Here is a 20,000-nt window from a genome sequence, read left to right as displayed (position 1 = left end):
CGCTTGGCTAAGAAGCTCATAACATTGCCATCCGGAAGTATAACGGACCAACACACAAAACTCTGTGTATCAATGAATTTTTAGTCTGGTTAATACAGTTCGGTGAGAATAACTCACAAACGCGGATGGCAAAATATAATTACAAATGCTTGAGTGACGTCATCTTCGTTCTATCTATAGCCTGACCGTGGCCATCGTTAAGTTATAGCCTGGTACTGACCAAAAAATGACGTTAAAATGCCAGTCTTTTGCCACAAAAGAAAACAAATCGTGAGTTGTATTCAATAGTTCAACTAATGAAATAACTTGTTTCCTTGAGCTCTACTAACGACAACTCACTAGACGCTACACAAACCTAAAAAATGACGTCAAACTGCCAGTCCTAGAGGGTTCTTGTGTCAGGCTAAAGATAGAATGCGCTTGGCTCAGAAGCTCACAACATTGCCATCCCGAAGTATAATGGACTAACACACAAAACTATGTGTAACCTTGAACGTTCATAGTCTGGTTAATACAGTTTAGTGAGAATTACTCACAAACGCGGATGGCAAAACACAATAACAAAGTCTCGAATGACGTCAACTTCATTCTATATATATGTTAACGATGGCTACAAATAGAGTGACTTGGATGTTGTAAAATGTTATTGATTGATTTTATATTTAGGTTCATACGATTATTCATATTGACATAACAATAGTTTCACTAGATAGGAATGTGAGAATTGTATGACGTAAGCATGACGACATTGTGATGGTTAATAATGACGTCACATATGTATGACGATTAATTCACACTGTAGGAGGAAGAGGAGGACGAGAGGATGTGGAAGAAGAGGAGGAGGAATGATGGAGGAGGAGAAAGAAGAGGAGTGGGGGCGAAGGGGGAAGTAGAGGAGGAAGAGGAGGAGGACGAGGAGGAGGAGGAGGAGGAGGACGAGGAGGAGGAGGAGGAGGACGAGGAGGAGGACGAGGAGAAAGAGGGAAATGAGGAGGAGGAAGACGAGAAGTTGGAGGAGGAGGAAGAGGTGGAGTAGGATGAGAAGATGTGGAGGGGGAGGAAGTGGAGTTAAAGAGGAGTGGAGGCGGAGGGGGAGGTTGAGAAGGAGGGGAAGAAGAAGAAGAAGAAGAAGAAGAAGAAGAAGAAGAAGAAGAAGAAGAAGAAGAAGAAGAAGAAGAAGAAGAAGAGAAGAAGAAGAAGAAGAAAAGAAAGAAGAAGAAGAAGAAGAAGAAGAAGAAGAAGAAGAAGAAGAAGAAGAAGAAGAAGAAGAAGAGAAGAAGAAGAAGAAGAAGAAGAAGGAGAAGAAGAAGAAGAAGAAGAAGAAGAAGAAGAAGAAGAAAGAAGAAGGAGGAGGAGGAGGAGGAGGAGGAGGAGAAGAAGAGAAGAAGAAGAAGAAGAAGAAGAAGAAGAAGAAGAGGAGGAGGAGGAGAAGGAAGAAGAAGAAGAAGAAGAAGAAGAAGAAGAAGAAGAAGAAGAAGAAGAAGAAGAAGAGAAGAAGAAGAAGAAGAAGAAGAAGAAGAAGAAGAAGAAAAGAAGAAGAAGAAGAAGAAGAAGAAGAAGAAGAAGAAGAAGAAGAAGAAGAAGAAGAAGAAGAAGAAGAAGAAGAAGAAGAAGAAGAAAGAAGAAGAAGAAAGAAAAGAAAGAAGAAGAAGAAGAAGAAGAAGAAGAAGAAGAAGAAGAAGAAGAAGAAGAAGAAGAAAGAAGAAGAAGAAGAAGAAAGAAGAAAGAAGGAAGAAGAAGAAGAAGAAGAAGAAGAAGAAGAAGAAGAAGAGAGAAGAAGAAGAAGAAAGAAGAAGAAGAAGAAAGAAGAAGAAGAAGAGGAGGAGGAGGAGGAAGAGGAGGAGGAGGAGGAGGAGGAGGAGGAGGAGGAGAAGAGAAGAAGAAGAAGAGAGAAGAAGAAGAAGAAGAAGAAGAAGAAGAAGAAGAAGAAGAAGAAGAAGAGAGAAGGAGAAGAAGGAGAAGAAGGAGAAGAAGAGAAGAAGAGAAGAAGAAGAAGAAGAAGAAGAAGAAGAAGAAGAAGAAGAAGAAGAAGAGAAGAAGAAGAAGAAGAAGAAGAAGAAGAAGAAGAAGAAGAAGAAGAAGAAGAAGAAGAAGAAGAAGAAGAAGAAGAAGAAGAAGGGGGGGGGGAAGGGGGGGGGGGGAGGAGTAAATTAATTGTTACATGCCGCCTCAAAGAGGTGTTTTTTCGTCCGGGCATATGATCTTGTGGTATGACAATCGATTTCGGATCGGAAGGTCCTGGGTTCAATCCTCTCTCGCTCGGCGCATAGTTGAACCCTTGGGAGAGGCACTTTACTCACATTCTCTCACCGTAAAATTAGTACCTGGCCGTTTTCACCGTTGTCTCTGTCGGAAACAAAATTGTATTATCTCCTAACAGGCGTCATGTCTAATTCTACATGTTAAACGTTGCTGTTGGTCAGGGACCCTTTGTAAAGCGCTTTAATTTACGTTTAGTGGATATTGCTCTAATACTTCTTCATTAGTTTTCTTCTCTGTCCATGAAATTCCCAACATCCTTCTAAGAAACCACATTTCTGAAACTAAAAGGTTATTAATTCGTACAATAAGAAAAAGACAAATGCAATTTTTAGGGCACCTAAATCGACATAAATGTATTGAACATCTTGCTCTCACAGGAAAGATAGAAGGTAAAGAGAGTAAAGGTAGACCAAGAAAAATATATTTGAATAGTTTGAACAGCTGGGTGACAAAGAAAGAGAAGAGTAATATTAGTTTTCTGAGGTTATCTGATCAGAGAGATGAATGGCGTACCATGATCACCGATGTCTGGCACAGACTTGGTACTTGAAGAAGAAGTGGATATTGCGCTATATAAAAGCTCTTTATTTACTTTGATATCTTTCCCTCCACACCTATCTATCTCAATATTATTATTAAATTATCTTACGTAATATAATATAATAATATGATATATAGCATCTACAGACCTCCCCCCCCCCCCCCCCCCCCCCCCCCCCCCCCACCTCTAGTTATATTTACATATGTTATAAATAAATTTAGTCTATATACAGCAAGAATCAATGTTTCGAGGTCAAATTACTCGTTAACATTTCACAAGAATGCCTCCATATTTAGCATCGTATTTGCTGCTGGAATGTGTTTAATAATAATTTGTCAATTTTCCTTTCAGAAGTTTATATTACTTACGTCAATTTTATGTTATATAAATATGAAGTGCCTGGATTGCGAGAGAGAGAGAGAGAGAGAGAGAGAGAGAGAGAGAGAGAGAGGGGGGGGGAGCGAGAGAGATAGATAGAAATATAAATAGATAGAGAGATAGATAGATAGATAGATATTTAGATAGATATATAGATAGATAGATAGATAGATAGACAGAGAGCATAAGAGAGAGATATGTAGATAGATATATAGATAGATAGATAGATAGATAGAGAGCAGAAGAGAGAGAGAGAGAGATAGATAGATAGATAGATAGATAGATAGATAGATAGATAGATAGATAGATGGATATTTAGATAGATATATAGATAGATAGATAGATAGATAGAGAGCATAAGAGAGAGATATGTAGATAGATATATAGATAGATAGATAGAGAGCAGAAGAGAGTGAGAGAGATGGGTAGATAGATAGATAGATAGATAGATAAATAGATAGATAGATAGATAGATAGATAGATAGTTAGATAGATAAATAGTAAGATAGTTAGATAGATAGATAGATAGATAGAGAGCATAAGAGAGAGATATGTAGGTAGATATATAGATAGATAGATAGAGAGCAGAAGAGAGAGAGAGATGGGTAGATAGATAGATAGATAGATAGATAAATAGATAGATATATAAATAGATAGATAGATAGATAGTTAGATAAATAGATAGATAGTTAGATAGATAGATAGATAGATAGATAGATAGATAGATAGAGAGCATAAGAGAGAGATATGTAGATAGATATATAGATAGATAGATAGAGAGCAGAAGAGAGAGAGATGGGTAGATAGATAGATAGATAGATAAATAGATAGATATAGAAATAGATAGATAGATAGATAGTTAGATAAATAGATAGATAGATAGATAGATAGATAGATAGATAGATAGATAGATAGATAGATAGATAGTTAGATAAATAGATAGATAGATAGATAGATAGATAGATAGATAGTTAGATAAATAGATAGATAGATAGATAGATAGTTAGATAAATAGATAGATAGATAGATAGATAGATAGATAGATAGATAGATAGAGAGCATCAGAGAGTAACATGTATATATATATATATATATATATATATATATATATATATATATATATAGATAGAGAGCAGAAGAAATATCAGGGTGTACCTGGGAAAACACACTGTTTTTATTGACAATATCATTATTGCCTGCCCTGTAAGACAATGATTATAATATTATTATTATAGGTTCAAACTCGTGTAGTTTGGAAACTACCTGAGAGAACAGTTCGTCCCTTTTTGCAGAAATTACCACATTACTAGTTCTACTTCGGAATTAAATAATCAAAATGCTGAGGATTGTCCATTTTAAATATGTTTAGAAATCTGTTCCTATCAATTTGTGTGTAGCTAAGGAATCTATAATTTGGATGGATCGATGCATTTCAAGTAAAAGGAGGGGGGTGGTGGTGGTGGTGGTGGAGGAGGAGAAGGAGGAGGAGGAGGAGGAGGAGGAGAAGAAGAAGAAGAAGAAGAAGAAGAAGAAGAAGAAGAAGAAGAAGAAGAAGAAGAAGAAGAAGGAGGAGGGAAGAAGAAGAGAAGAAGAAGAAGAAGAAGAAGAAGAAGAAGAAGAAGAAGAAAGAAGAAGAAGAAGAAAGAAGAAGAAGAAGAAGAAGAAGAAGAAGAAGAAGAAGAAGAAGAAAAAAGAAGAAGAAGAAGAAGAAGAAGAAAGAAGAAGAAGAAGAAGAAGAAGAAGAAGAAGAAGAAGAAAGAAAAAAAAAAAAAAAAAGAAGAGAAGAAAAAAAAAGAATAATAAGAGAAGAAGAAGAAGAAGAAGAAGAAGAAGAAGAAGAAGAAGAAGAAGAAGAAGAAGAAGAAGAAGAAGAAGAAGAAAAAGAAGAAGAAGAAGAATGTGGAAGAACAGAAAGAGATCACTCCAGAACAAGTTGGATGCTGAGCATTTATGGGTTTTTTTATAGTCAAAATACCCCAAATGTACAGAATCCGATAACATTGTTTTAACAGACTGGGATTTGTTTATAACAGCCAATCAGAAACAACATTAAAATTTTCATAATATGAGCTCAAACCTCCTTTTCAAAACCAGAACTTATATATAGCCTGAAACCTAAGACCGTAACCATCGTTAACTTATAGCCTGACTCTAGAATCGTAGTCATCGTTAACTTATAGCCTGACACTAGAACCATAGCCATCGTTAACTTATAGCCTGACACTAGAACCATATCCATCGTTAACTTATAGCCTGACACTAGAACCATAGCCATCGTTAACTTATAGCCTGACACTAGAACCATAGCCATCGTTAACTTCTAGCCTGACACTAGAACCATAGCCATCGTTATAGCCTGACACTAGAACCGTAGCCATCGTAAACTTATAGCCTGACACTAAGACCGTAGTCATCGTTAACTTATAGCCTGACACTAGAACCGTAGCCATCGTTATAGCCTGACACTAGAACCGTAGCCATCGTAAACTTATAGCCTGACACTAAGACCGTAGTCATCGTTAACTTATAGCCTGACACTAGAACCGTAGTCATCGTTAACTTATAGCCTGACACTAGAACCGTAGCCATCGTTATAGCCTGACACTAGAACCGTAGCCATCGTTAACTTATAGCCTGACACTAAGACCGTAACCATCGTTAACTTATAGCCTGACACTAGAACCATAGCCATCGTTAACTTCTAGCCTGACACTAAGACCGTAACCATCGTTAACTTATAGCCTGACACTAAGACCGTAGTCATCGTTAACTTATAGCCTGACACTAGAACCGTAGTCATCGTTAACTTATAGCCTGACACTAGAACCGTAGTCATCGTTAACTTATAGCCTGACACAAGAACCGTAGCCATCGTTAACTTATAGCCTGACACTAGAACTGTAGTAATCGTTAACTTATAGCCTGACACAAGAACCGTAGCCATCGTTAACTTATAGCCTGACACTAGAACCATATCCATCGTTAACTTATAGCCTGACACTAGAACCATAGCCATCGTTAACTTCTAGCCTGACACTAAGACCGTAACCATCGTTAACTTATAGCCTGACACTAGAACCGTAGCCATCGTTAACTTTTCTTAGCCTGACACAAGGACCCACCAGGACTTATACTTTGACGTCGTTTTTTAGGTTTGTGCTATCCCCAGTGAGTTGTCGTTCGTAGTGCTCAGTGTGATTTCATTGGTTGAACTATTGAATACAACTCACGGTTTGTTTTCTTTTGTGGCAAAAGACTGGCATTTTGACGTAATATGTTGGTCAGTTCGTGGCCTTCGTAAAGTTATGGCCTGATACTGACCAAAAAATGACCTCAAAATGCCAGTCTTTTGCCACAAAAGAAAACAAATCGTGAGTTGTATTCAATAGTTTAACCAATGTAATAACTTGTTTCCATTAGCTCTACTAACGACAACTCACCAGACGGTGCAAAAAACAAATAATGACGTCAAACTGCCAGTCCTTTTGGATTTCAGTATCAGGCTATAACATAACGATGGCTACGGTCAGTGTCAGGCTATAGATAGTTTGAAGATGACGTCACTCAGGTCTTTGTTATTGTTTTTTGCCATCCGCGTTTATGAGTAATGCTCACTGAACTGTATTAACCTGACTATAAACGTTCATGGATAGACACCGTTTCGTGTGTTGGTCCGCTTTACTTCAGGATGGCAATGTTATGAGCTTCTGAGCCAAGCGCATACTATCTATATAAGTTTACGATGGCTACGCTAAGATCCACTAAGACCCATATTTTGACGTCATTTATAGGTTTGTGAATCACCTTTGAGTGGGCTAGTAGAGCTCACGGAAACAAGCGATTCCATTTGTTGAACTTTTGAATACAACTCACGATTTGATTTCTTTTGTGGTCCAAAAACTTGTCTTTTGACGTCATTTGTTTGTCAGTGTCAGCGTAGCCATCGTTAACTCAGAGCCTGACACTGACCAAAAAAATTACGTCAAAATTCCTTTATTTGGCCACAAAAGAAAAACAAATCGTGAGTTGTATTCAATAGTTCAACCAATGGGACCACTTGTTTCCATGAGCACAACTAATGACAACTCACTAGGCGGTGCAAAAACCAAATAATGACGTCAAAATGCCAGTCTTTTTGGGTTTCAGTGTCGGGCTATACCTTAACGATGGTTACGGTGTCAGGCTATAACTTAACGATGGTTACAGTGTCAGGCTATAACTTAACGATGGTTACAGTGTCAGGCTATAACTTAACGATGGTTACGGTGTCAGGCTATAACATGACGATGGTTACGGTGTCAGGCTATAACTTAACGATAGTTACGGTGTCAGGCTATAACTTAACGACGGTTTCAGTGTCAGGCTATAACATAACGATGGTTACAGTGGCAGGCTATAACTTAACGATGGTTATGGTGTCAGGCTATAACATAACGATGGTTACAGTGTCAGGCTATAACTTAACGATGGTTACGGTGTCAGGCTATAACTTAACGATGGCTACGGTCATTGTCTGGCCATGAGTTCACAAAGGCCACGATCTACCCAGCGTAACACCAGACCCACGCGATGGGTCACAGAGTTATTTATTTTAATCTCAGAGCCTGGAGTTTGGAGCCGCCTTGGAAAAACATTCTTTCCAGATTAGCCAAACGATCACAGGCAGGATCGTCTCCCGATGAGGGATATAAATTAAGTTATAAAATTTCGATCCCCATGAATTACCTATTAAGATGAAATGAGATGCCAACGTTCTGTAGTGTGCGGCTATGTGGTCTAGTGGTATGACACTCGCTTTCGGATCTGAAGGTCCTAGCTTCGAGCCTCGCTCGGCGCATAGTTGAGTCCTTGGAGGAAGCTCTTTACTCACATTCTCTCACCGTACTCAGTGTAAAATGAGTACATGGCTGTAAACAGCGTTGTCTCTGTCCGAAAAAATTGTAACATTGCCTAACAGGCGGTGTCCCGTCCTAAATGTTAAATCTTGCTGTTGGCCAGGGACTCCTTGTTAAGCGCTTTGAGTAGATTTAGTGGATATTGCGCTATATAAAAGCTCAATTATAATTATAATTATAATTATATCAACGTAATCCTAGGATGGTAGGAGCTGTGGACTGCGAAAAGTAATGATCAAAAATTAATTTAAGATGTTGTGCTATGTTTTTAGATGTCTGGATGGATTGGCACCTGAATATTTGCAGGAACTGATTGAAAAATATGAACCCACTCGAAATTAATGATCATCTCAGTCCCAACTTCTAAAGGTTACCGCCTCAAAATCCACATTTGGTAAAAGAAAAAAAAAGCCTTTTCATCCATAGCTCCACGCCTATGGAACGCACTCAGTCCTCGGACAAAGTCCTGTGAAAATGTATCATCTTTCAGGAAATGTCTGAAGACTGAGTTGTTCCGTGAGGCTTATTTCAATTTTCTGTTCTTCTTTTTTTCCCCCCTTTTTTTCTTTATATTCCTATTTTTTGTTAGAAGAGTTCATAATTTTCCTCTGGAAATAATTTTGGTTGTGTTCTTTTTAAAACTTTATTTTTCGTCCTTCTCCCACCTTCTTTTTTTTTTTTAAACCCCAGACTCTTTTTCAGCACATTGTTAATTCAGACATTGACGGCAATGTTGCTTAGATTTTGTTTTTGTATTCATGCTTATTATGTAGTGTCGTGATTTTTTATTTTGTTGTTTTTAAACATTTTTATTATGTAAAGCGCCGCAGAGCACGATTAACGTGTATGTTTAGGCGCTATATAAATTCATTATTTACTATTTACTATATAACAGCTTTAAAAAATAACAAAATACCAAAACACGGAACGTTTCGGGCTCAAAACCCTTCTTCAGCCAACAACAAAAAACCAATAAAGACATAAGTACATTGCTAAATTCCAGATAGACGACAGAGATCATTTGTAGATCCTACTAAATATCTCGTCTATTTGGAATTTAGTAATGTACTTATGTCTTCATTGGGTTTTTTTTATTGTTGGCTGATGAAGGGTATTGAGCTCGAAACGTTTGTGTTTGGTATTTTGTTCTTTTTTTTCTTTTTTCTTTTTTTGGAGTTTGTGTATCAAACAGAAGGAAGAGGGGGGGGGGGGGGAGGGAGGGGGGTTTGCACTTTGGCCAAACTTCTATAGAAGGGCGGGGGGGGGGTTGGGGGGGGGGGGTGTGAGGAGATCGGGGGTCGCAATTTGATGAAGAAAAATCTCTCGACTGCAATCGGGATTAATCTCGGTCTCTTTGCTTGTGAAGCGAGTGCTCTTCCAACTGAACTAACGGAACCCCCAGTTAACGAATGAATTCCAATAAAAATGTATTTTGAATTCGAAAAATAAATAAATAAATAAATAAATAGATAAATAAATAAAAGCTGATTTATTGATCGGGCTTCTCGACTATAGATAGAATGCGCTTGGCCAAGGAGTTCACAACATTGCCATCCGGAAGTATAACGGACCAACACACAAACTCTGTGTAACCATGAAATTTTATAGTCTGGTTAATACAGTTTAGTGAGAACAACTGACAAACGCGGATGGCAAAAACAATAACAATGGCCTGAGTGACGTCATCTGCATACTATCTATAGGCTATTGTGCGGCTATGTGGTCTAGTGGTATGACACTCGCTTTCGGATCGGAAGGTTATTGTTTTATTTTTCTTATTCGAGCCTCGCTCGGCGCATAGTTGAATCCTTGGAGATGCCTCTTTACTCAGAGTCTCTCATCGTACTCAGGTGTAAAAAGAGTACCTGGCCGTTCACAGCGTCGGTTATCTCTGTCCGAAAAAAACATTGTAACATCGCCTAACAGGCGCCATGTTGCGTCCTAAATGTTAAATTATGGGACATCTTTGTAAAGCGCTTTGAGCACATTTAGTGGCTATTGCCTATATAAAAGCTCACCCGATATTTCGGCCACATCAGAAGGCACGACTCACTACAGAAGACCATTGCAGAGGGAAAGATAGAAGGCAAGCGTTGTCGAGGACGAAGAAGGACAAGCTGGCTTGGAAATGTCGCAGATGAGAGAGAGAGCTGGCGAACCATGATCACCAACGTCGTGTCCGACATGGAACATCGGTAAAGGTAAAGGTAAAAAGCTCACATTTTTAATCGCACGGGCTTCTCGACTATCCGGAATCCCGAGTATCCGAATTGCCAATCTGGTGTTTGTACCACGTCATCTATAGACAACAATAGATTCTTTTCCAGACAAAGTACAGGTTGATGAAGGGTGTTGTACTTCAAAACGATAGTGATAGATTATCCCTTCTACTTAATCCAAAATAACTCCAGCAGGCTTTCATGTTAGAATTTGATACTTTCGATAATTTATTTCTTTCTCTCTCTCTCTCTCTCTCTCTCTCTCTCTCTCTCTCCCTCTCTCTCTCTCTCTCTCTCTCTCCCTCTCTCTATCTCTCTCTCTCCATATATATATATATATATATATATATATATATATATATATATATATATATATATCAATCATTTCTGTCCATCAAACTATCTTGCTCACACATTGTGGTATGATACTCGCTTTCGGATCGGAAGGTTCTGGGTTCGAGCCTCGCTCGGTGCATAGTTGAATCCTTGGAAAAGACTCTTTACTCACATTCTCTCACCGTGCTCAGGTGTAAAATGAGTACCTGGCCGTTAACAGCGTTGTCTCTGTCCAAAAAAAAATTATAATATCGCCTAACAGGCGTCATGTCCCGTCCTACATGTTTAGTGTTGCTGTTGGCCAGGGACCCCTTGTAAAGCACTTTGAGCACGTTTAGTGGATATTGCGCATAAAAGCTCAATTAAAAAAAAAATTGTTAGTCTCCACCTTGTTTCCAAAATTTGAATCGATAGCGGTGTTTCTTTTCGCATTTTATGTAGATACCGCGATTTGTTACTTATTTTGGTTCCCTATAGATAGTATGCAGATGACGTCACTCAGGTCTTTGTTATTGTTTTTTGCCATCCGCGTTTATGAGTAATTCTCACTTAACTGTATTATCCAGACTATAAACGTTTATGGTTACACACAGATTTGTGTGTTGGTCCGTTATACTTCCGGATGGCAATGTTGTGAACTCCTTAGCCAATCGCATACTATCTATAGATAGTTCAAGGATGACGTCACTCAGGTCTTTGTTATTGTTTTTTGCCATCCGCGCTTATGAGTAATTCTCACTAAACTGTATTATATTAACCCGACTATGAACGTTCATGGGTACAGTTACACACACAGTTTTGTGTGTTGGTCCGTTATACTTCTGGATGGCAATGTTGTGAGCTTCTTAGGCAAGCGCATACTATCTATTAGTCAATAATAATGATATTATGGTCTGTCACCAGGCATAATGTCGTCTCCTATTGCCAAAGCCACGCGTTAATTCGTTTAGCCGGTTTTCACACTCAGAGTGGTACTACTTTTTTTTTTTGGGGGGGGGGGGGGGGGGGGGGGGAATTGAGCTTTATATAGAGCAATATCCACTAAATGCGCTCAAAGTGCTTTACTGGGGGTCCCTGGTCAACAGCAATATATAACATGGAGGACGGGACATGACGCCTGTTAGGCGATATTACAATTAAAAGTCTGGTTAATAAAGTTTAGTGAGAATTACTCATAAACGCGGATGGCAAAAATCGATAACAAAGAACTGAGTGACGTCATCTTCGTTCTATTTATACGAAGTCTTTATTTTTTATTTTTTTTGAGTGACTGAGGTTCCAGAATCAGTCACCTCACCCGACTGGCGGTCTAAAAACAATAACAAGGAGCTTGGTGACGTCATATTCAAGCATTCATTATTTTGGCAAATCTGTCAAGTACCCCTTGTGCGGCTATGTGGTCTAGTGGTATGACACTCGCTTTCGGATCGGAAGGTCCTGGGTTCGAGCATCGAGCTCGGCGCATAGTTGAGTCCTTGGAAAAGGCTCTTTACTCACATTCTCTCACCTTACTCAGGTGTAAAATGAGTACCTGGCCGTTAACAGCGGTGTTTTTGTCCGAAAAATTGTAATATCGCCTAACAGGCGTCATGTCCCGTCTTACATGTTAAATGTTGCTGTTGACCAGGGACCCCTTGTAAAGCGCTTTGAGCACGTTTAGTGGATATCGCTCGATATAAATGCTCTTTTTTTTAAAATGTTGACAATATTGCAATATAAATAAAATGATAAATAAAATCCCTTTAGTCATCCCACATGGACTACAGTAATTTGTCTTTAGGGTTATTCCGAGGGAAGACTGGAACAACTTAGGCGCCAGCCACAGTTCAGTGCAGCGCCGCGAACTGAGCTAGGGCGAGGTGGCTTGCTCAAGGAACACATTTCAGCGGGTAATCGAACTCGGTACCTTTCGGGTTAGAAGCAAAGAACGCAACGCTGAGAGCCACGCTGCTCAACAATAAAATTCCCAAAGTAAGTATGTGAAAATCGATATATTGTTTCACCATTTTTTTTCTCTTTAACTAAACTACAAAATCGATAATGACTTTTTGTGCATAAATCGATATTAACGTAAGAACTTTAGATATTTCGATTTCTGACGTAAGGATCAAGAAAAGGCTTACATTTATACTAGAATCTCGTCGATAATTTGATAATAAAACGATAAATCAATATCGATATTATGCTATTCCGAGAATGACTTTCTCAAATTCCGACAAGATTTCCCGGTTTCCAAAAATGGCTAAAATACTCTATGGCGTAGAGCGTAGCCATCGTTATGTTATAGATAGTATGCGCTTGGCTAAGAAGCTCATAACATTGCCATCCGGAAGTATAACGGACCAACACACAAAACTGTGTGTATCCATGAACGTTTATAGTCGGATTAATAAAGTTCAGTGAGCATTACTCATAAATGCGGATGGCAAATAACAATAACAAAGACCTGAGTGACGTCATCTTCGAACTATCTAATTGTACGTCATTTCCGGCTGGCGGACATTATGAGTGTTTTAACTAAACGCATAGCGTGTGATAAACAAAATATGTCCAAACTTCTAAAAATATTGAGTAAAAGAAATTCATAGCAAAAACTATGACGACATTTTTCGAATGTTTATTTTTAGACTGATGCCTTTAAACGTTAAATCAATTTTAATGATACGCCAGTCCTGAACAAAAACAAAACAAAAATAGGTTGCGAATTGCCCAATGCAGCCAAAATAAGCTTTGATGTAGAGTAAGTAGTGTGTGTGTGTGTGTGTGTGTGTGTGTGTGTGTGTGTGTGTATTTGGGTAACTATGTCACAAGTCTGGGTATTTGACGTCAAGGGTAATTTCTCTCCTTCACACGTTCCAAAAAAAAAATAATAATGAATTCTACCCAACGTAACTAAAAATAAATTTTGATCTAGACTAGTATGTATGTATGCATGTGTGTGTGTGTGTGTGTGTGTGTGTGTGTGTGTGTGTGTGTGTGTGTGTGTGTATAATTGGGTAATTGTGTCACATGTTAAGGAGTATAATTTGACGTCAAGGGTAAAATTACCTCCTACACACGCTCCGAATTATGTATAATGAATTTCACCCAATGTAACAGAATTATACTCAGGTGTCGAGGAGTGGGTGACTATATGTGTCACATGTTTGGGGTATATAATTTGACGTCAAAGGGTCATATTTTGTCTCCTACACACACTCAAATTATTATTATTATTGGGTTCCTACCCAGTGCAGCTAAAATAAACTTTGGTGTAGACTAGTGGGTGTCAAATTGGGTAACTAGGTCACGTGGTTAAGGTATTTTATTTGACGTCAAGGGTAATTTTTCTCCTACACACGCTCCAAATAATAATTAGTTCTACCCAATGCTATCTCCAGATTGCTATGGTTCTACCCAATGTAACTTAAATAAACTTTGATGTAGAGTAGTATACCGGTAGATAACCACGCCTCTCTGACAATCGTCATAATGTAAACAATGTGATTGGAAGACACAGCAAACTACACAGGTTTTACTATTGATGGTATGTGTTAAGTAAAATACCCACGGTTTTACCTCTTTATCAGTAGAATCAACACAGAAAACTATGTGTAAACTTAAACGTTTATAATGTTGATCGAGAAAATCGTGTGATAACTATATAACCCATTTGTCAATATAAAAACAATAACAATGATCAGATGGAGGTCGAATTCGTTCATGTTATTGTTTATAAACAACCAACTATGTTTGTCCGAGCACGTGTGAAGGTGTGTCACAAATTCCATGTTTTGATTGGTCAAAAATCTACTGGTTAATTGGGTAACTAGGTCACATGTTATGGGTATAATTTGACGTCAAATGTAAAATTGCCTCCTACCGAAGCCATCGTAAACTTATAGCCTGACACTGACCAAAAAATGACGTCAAAAGACAAGTCTTTGGCCGCCACAAAAGAAAACAAATCGTGAGTTGTATTAAATAGTTCAACCAATGAAATAACGTGTTTCCTTGAGCTCTACTAACGACAACTCACCAGACGCTGCATAAAACCTAAAATTGACGTCAAACTATAAGTCCTAGAGGGTTCTAGCGTGGCCTTCGTAAAGTTATGGCCTGATAGTGACCAAAAAATGACGTCAAAATGCCAGTCTTTTGCCACAAAAGAAAACAAATCGTGAGTTGTATTCAATAGTTCAGCCAATGAAATAACTTGTTTCCATGAGCTCTACTAACGACAACTCACTAAGCGGTGCAAAAACCAATTAATGACGTCAAACTGCCAGTCCTTTTGGATTTCAGTATCAGGCCATAACTTTACGAAGGCCACGGTTCTAGTGTCAGGCTATAGATAGAATGCGCTTGGCCAAGGAGTTCACAACATTGCCATTCGGAAGTATAAATAGTATGCAGATGACGTCACTCAGGCCTTTGTTATGGTTTTTGCCATCCGCGTTTGTGAGTTGTTCTCACTAAACTTTATTAGCCAGACTATAAAAGTTCATGGTTACACAGAGTTTGAGTGTTGGTCCGTTATACTTCCGGATGGCAATGTTGTGAACTCCTTGGCCAAGCGCATACTATATATAACGGACCAACACACAAACTCTGTGTAACCATGAACGTTTATAGTCAGGTTAATACAGTTTAGTGAAAACAACTCACAAACGCGGATGGCAAAAACAATAACAAAGGCCTGAGTGACGTCATCTTCGAACTATCTATAGAAAGTAGAGATAGTATGCGTTTGGCTAAGCAGCTCACAACATTGCCATCCCGAAGTATAACGGACCAACACACAAAACTGTGTGTATCCATGAACGTTTATAGTCAGGTTTACTCATAAACGCGGATGGCAAAAAACAATAACAAAGACCTGAGTAACTTCATCTTCGAACTATCGATTGGTATGTAAAGCTACGTGTAATATTATGGGGAATGGTCAGGGTTGCCAATTTGGCAGATTTTCTGCCAAATGTCCTTTTTTGGCAGAATTTGAAGTCGTCTGGCAGAGAAAAATCGGTTTGGCAGTTTGGCAGATATTTGGCATATTTTATTTTCCGAGGCCTAGGGATGAATGTATCGGTCTACTCCACGTTTTCCATGGCAATTTTTATGTATTAGTGATTTTTTTAAAACTTGGGAAATGAAAAAGACAAATATGACATACGCCTTGCGAATTTTTTGTTTAACAAAACTGATGAGTTTTCAAAGGGGGTACTATAAATAGTACGGTTTGGCAGATTTTTGAGGTATTTGGCAGATTTTTAAAAATCCAGTTGGCAGAATGCCTGAAATTAATCTGGCAATCCTGGTAATGGTGTGACTACTACACACTTGGAGTTAGGGTATTTATTGTGTATTTGTCCCACACACGCTCCGAACACACAAGGGCCACTATGTCTATTTTTTTTTTTTTTAAATTAACAAACCTAAAAAGTTGTCTTTGGCAGGGGGAAAAATGTAATATCGCCTAACAGGCGTCATATCTCGTCCTACATGTAAAAATCTTGCTATTGGCCAAGAAACTCTTGTTAATGGGCTTTGAGCACGTTGAATGGATATTGCGCTATATTCGTCTGTAGTGTTTAATGGGCATGATCTATATTAACTTTCCATGTGCTCGAGGTCATTGGTCACATTGCAAAATGTGCTCAAAGTGACCCACTTAGTGAAAAGTGTTCACAGATTTTGAACTATCTAACATTACGATTGGTCATTGTGTTCAGCTTGACACATGGGTATGTTTACAACTTTCATAAACAAAGGAGCGTGTTTCCATTTGTTCAGAAATGTCCAATCGTTGGATAGCAACAAATCACGTGATTGATGACTCGGTTGGACGAAAACATGAATATAGATCGCTCTCATTCATCCCGTTTTGTTGATAAATGGGTCATAATATTAAATTGAAGCTTATATTCAATTTCACATTGTTATTTATTTCTTTGAGCTTCGAGCAGCAACATTTACATATTATGGCATAACGATGAGAAGTTAATGCCAAAGATCCTATTTGTCTCTATAGATAGAATGCGCTTGGCTAAGAAGCTCACAACATTGCCATCCGGAAGTATAACAGACCAACACACAAATCTGTGTGTATCCATGAAGGTTTATAGTTGGGTTAATACAGTTCAGTGAGCATTACTCATAAACGCGATGGCAAAAAACAATAACAAAGACCTGAGTGACGTCATCTTTTGTTTGTTTGTTTGTTGCTTTAGGTCTCTTCCAACACAATTGAGGTTATATGAGAGACCGCTGAAACAAAAAAACAAGCAATCTAACAAAAATAGTATGTAAATCAAAATCATAACCTAAAGATATCATAAGCTAAATTATAAATAACCAAGAACAAACAGGCAGAAGATTTACAGAAAAAAAAATATCCCCTGTCAAAAATACAATCACAAACCAAAGAAGCAGGATAGGCTAGTAAAGAGAAGAAGAAACGACATCACTATCGGATCGTACACCCATGCGAACATCATAGGTATATGATTCAAGGGTGATGCTCCCATCCAACCACCCGCGACGTCATCTTTGAACTATCTATAGATAGTAAGCGGTTGGCTTAGAAGCTTATAACATTGCCATCCGGAAGTAAAACGGACCATGATAATTGAGCTTTATATAGCGCAATATCCACTTAATATGCTCAAAGCGCTTTACAAGGGGTCCCTTGTCAACAGCAACATTTAACATGCAGGACGGGACATGACGCCTGTTAGGCGATATTACAATTTTTCGGACAAAGACAACGCTGTTTACCGGCCAGGTACTCATTTTACACCTGAGTACGGTGAGAGAATGTGAGTAAAGAGCCTTTTCCAAGGACTCAACTATGCGCCGAGCGCGCGCGAGGCTCGAACCCAGGACCTTCCGATCCAAAAGCGAGTGTCATACCACTAGACCATATAGCCGCACCAACACACAAAACTATGTGTAACCTTAAACGTTTATAGTCCGGATAATACAGTTTAATGAGAATTAATTACTCGTAAAAGTGGATGGCAACAACAACAAAAAAACAAAAAACAAAAACAAAGACCCGAGTGGCGTCAATCTGAATTCTATCTATAGATAGTATGCAGATGATGTCACTCAGGCCTTTGTTATTGTTTTTGCCATCCGCGTTTGTGAGTTGTTCTCACTAAACTGTATTAACCAGACTATAAAAGTTCATGGTTACACAGAGTTTGTGTGTTGGTCTGTTATACTTCCGGATGGCAATGTTGTGAACTCCTTGGCCAAGCGCATTCTATCTATAATACCGTTCTGACCCCGTGGGGCTCAACTAACTGATCTACATCAACATTCTCATTCATTTGAACAATTCGACAGTTCCTTCCTACAGTCTATTTTTCCCCCTCTCAGTTACCTTAATCTTAAAAAATAAATAAATAAATAAAAGAACCAAAAAAAAAGGGAAAGAAATAACCAAAAAAAAAAAACAAAACCAACAAACAAACGAAAAACAAAACCTAACCCCCCCCCCCCCCCCTCCCCCCCCCCCCCTCCCCCCTCTAAAAAACAACAAAAAAAAAAAAAAATGAAAAAAAACTAAAAAACTACCAAAAAAAAAAAAACAACATAACCCCCCCCCCCCCAAAAAAAAAAAAAAAACCCAAAAAAACAAAAAACAAAAACAAAACAAAAACAAAACAAAACACACACCTGAAAGCAGAAGATTGGACTAAAAATGTTTTCTAGTTTTGTTTTTAAAAAAAATGCGGAGAATCAGTGAAAAGAAGATGAAATGGCGTCGAACAGACAGAGGGATTATGGTCCGCTGAACAAGGCAAGGGAGATAACTTGACGATGCGTCAAGGGGAGGTAATTAAGCTTAGAAAGATTAGACGTCTAGGGGATGTAATTCATTTTGTATTATTCGCCACCAAGGTAACGGGCGGGTCCTGCCAAATCAAAGTGATAAAAAAAGTAAATGCTGTCCCTGAGGAATGAAGAATTTATTACGAAAATTGGTAATTTAATCAGAATGATGGAAACTTATGTGGTACACAGATGAAGGGTAGAACAGAGAAAGATAAATTTTTTCTTATTTCTGACTTTATCACTTATATCTTGTTACCAATAAGGCCGTCACATTTCTGATAAATTCCCTACACGACACCAATTTCATCGTTTTATGTTATATGTTTGTGTGAAATATGTATAAGCTTAACTGCTGTCAAATTACTGCATGGTGGGAACGATCCGATAAAATGGAGAGAGATCAGATGACTTGTTTAAAATATTGTGCGGGATAGTACGCAGCTCTACCTGCAGCGAGTTTGTACAATAGGCGCAGGTCAAACCACCACGGCGAAAAAAAATTTTATTCTATTGCTCTGGCATTCTACATTCATATGTTTTGTTACCCATAAGGTCTCCAAAATAAAAAAAGTAAATGCTGTCCCTGAGGAAAAGAATTATTTACGAAAATGTTACAATGAATGACATAATCAGTCGGATGGTGAAAAGGTTTGAACTGAGATATTGCCAAGTTTAGTTAGAAGGTCCATTTTTATCAAAATTAAGTTCCTGTCATTAGTGAGTATCTACATCTTCGGGAAATTATCAAAGCTTAATTTCACTTCTAAATATTTTTTACAGCTAGTCAAGATGAAATATTATAGTATGAATTTTGAGAAAAGTTGCTGGATACCTTTCCCATACATCTGACCACAACTTCATAAAAAATCACCCGATTTACTTCAAATAAAGATTAAAATGCTCTGGAGAGCATATGTTTTCAGAAAATGCAAAAAAAAAAAAAAAAAATAAATAAAAAATAAATAAATAAATAAATAAATAAAAATAAAAATGTAAATCCAAAATTTTCACTGAAACGAATATGAATAACGATGAGAACCATAGGGTGTGGAGAAGTGTCAGAAGTGGAGCTATGTGGTCTTGTGGTATGACACTCGCTTTCGGATTGGAAGGTCCTAGGTTCGAACCCTCGCTCGGCGCATCGTTGTGTCCTTGAAAAAGGGGTCTTTACTCATATTCTCTCACCATACTCAGGTGTAAAATGAGTACCTGGCTGTTAACAGCGTTGTCTCAGTCGGAAAATTTTTTTTTTAAGATCGCCTAACATGCGTCATGTCCCAACTACTGTTAAGTGTTGCTGTTGGCCAGAGACCCATTGTAAAGCGCTTTGAGCACGTTTAGTGGATGTTACGCTATATAAAAATTCAATTATTTTTTTTAAAAGCTATATTTTAGATTTCCATTGCAACAATGAGCCCGTAATGAATCGAGTTATCAGACCTGCAAATAAGTGTACGTCCGTGTAAGATAGAAAGCGAAGCAGGCTGAATATAATTTTTCTTTGTCTTTCTTTCTGCTTTGTCTTTTTTTAAATCAACTTTTTATATA

Source organism: Berghia stephanieae, chromosome 14 (genome assembly GCF_034508935.2).
Source record: "Berghia stephanieae isolate SIO BIC M18660-M18661 chromosome 14, UCSD_Bste_1.3, whole genome shotgun sequence".
Lineage (NCBI taxonomy): Eukaryota > Metazoa > Mollusca > Gastropoda > Nudibranchia > Aeolidiidae > Berghia > Berghia stephanieae.
Note: the sequence above shows the minus strand (reverse complement) of the source record.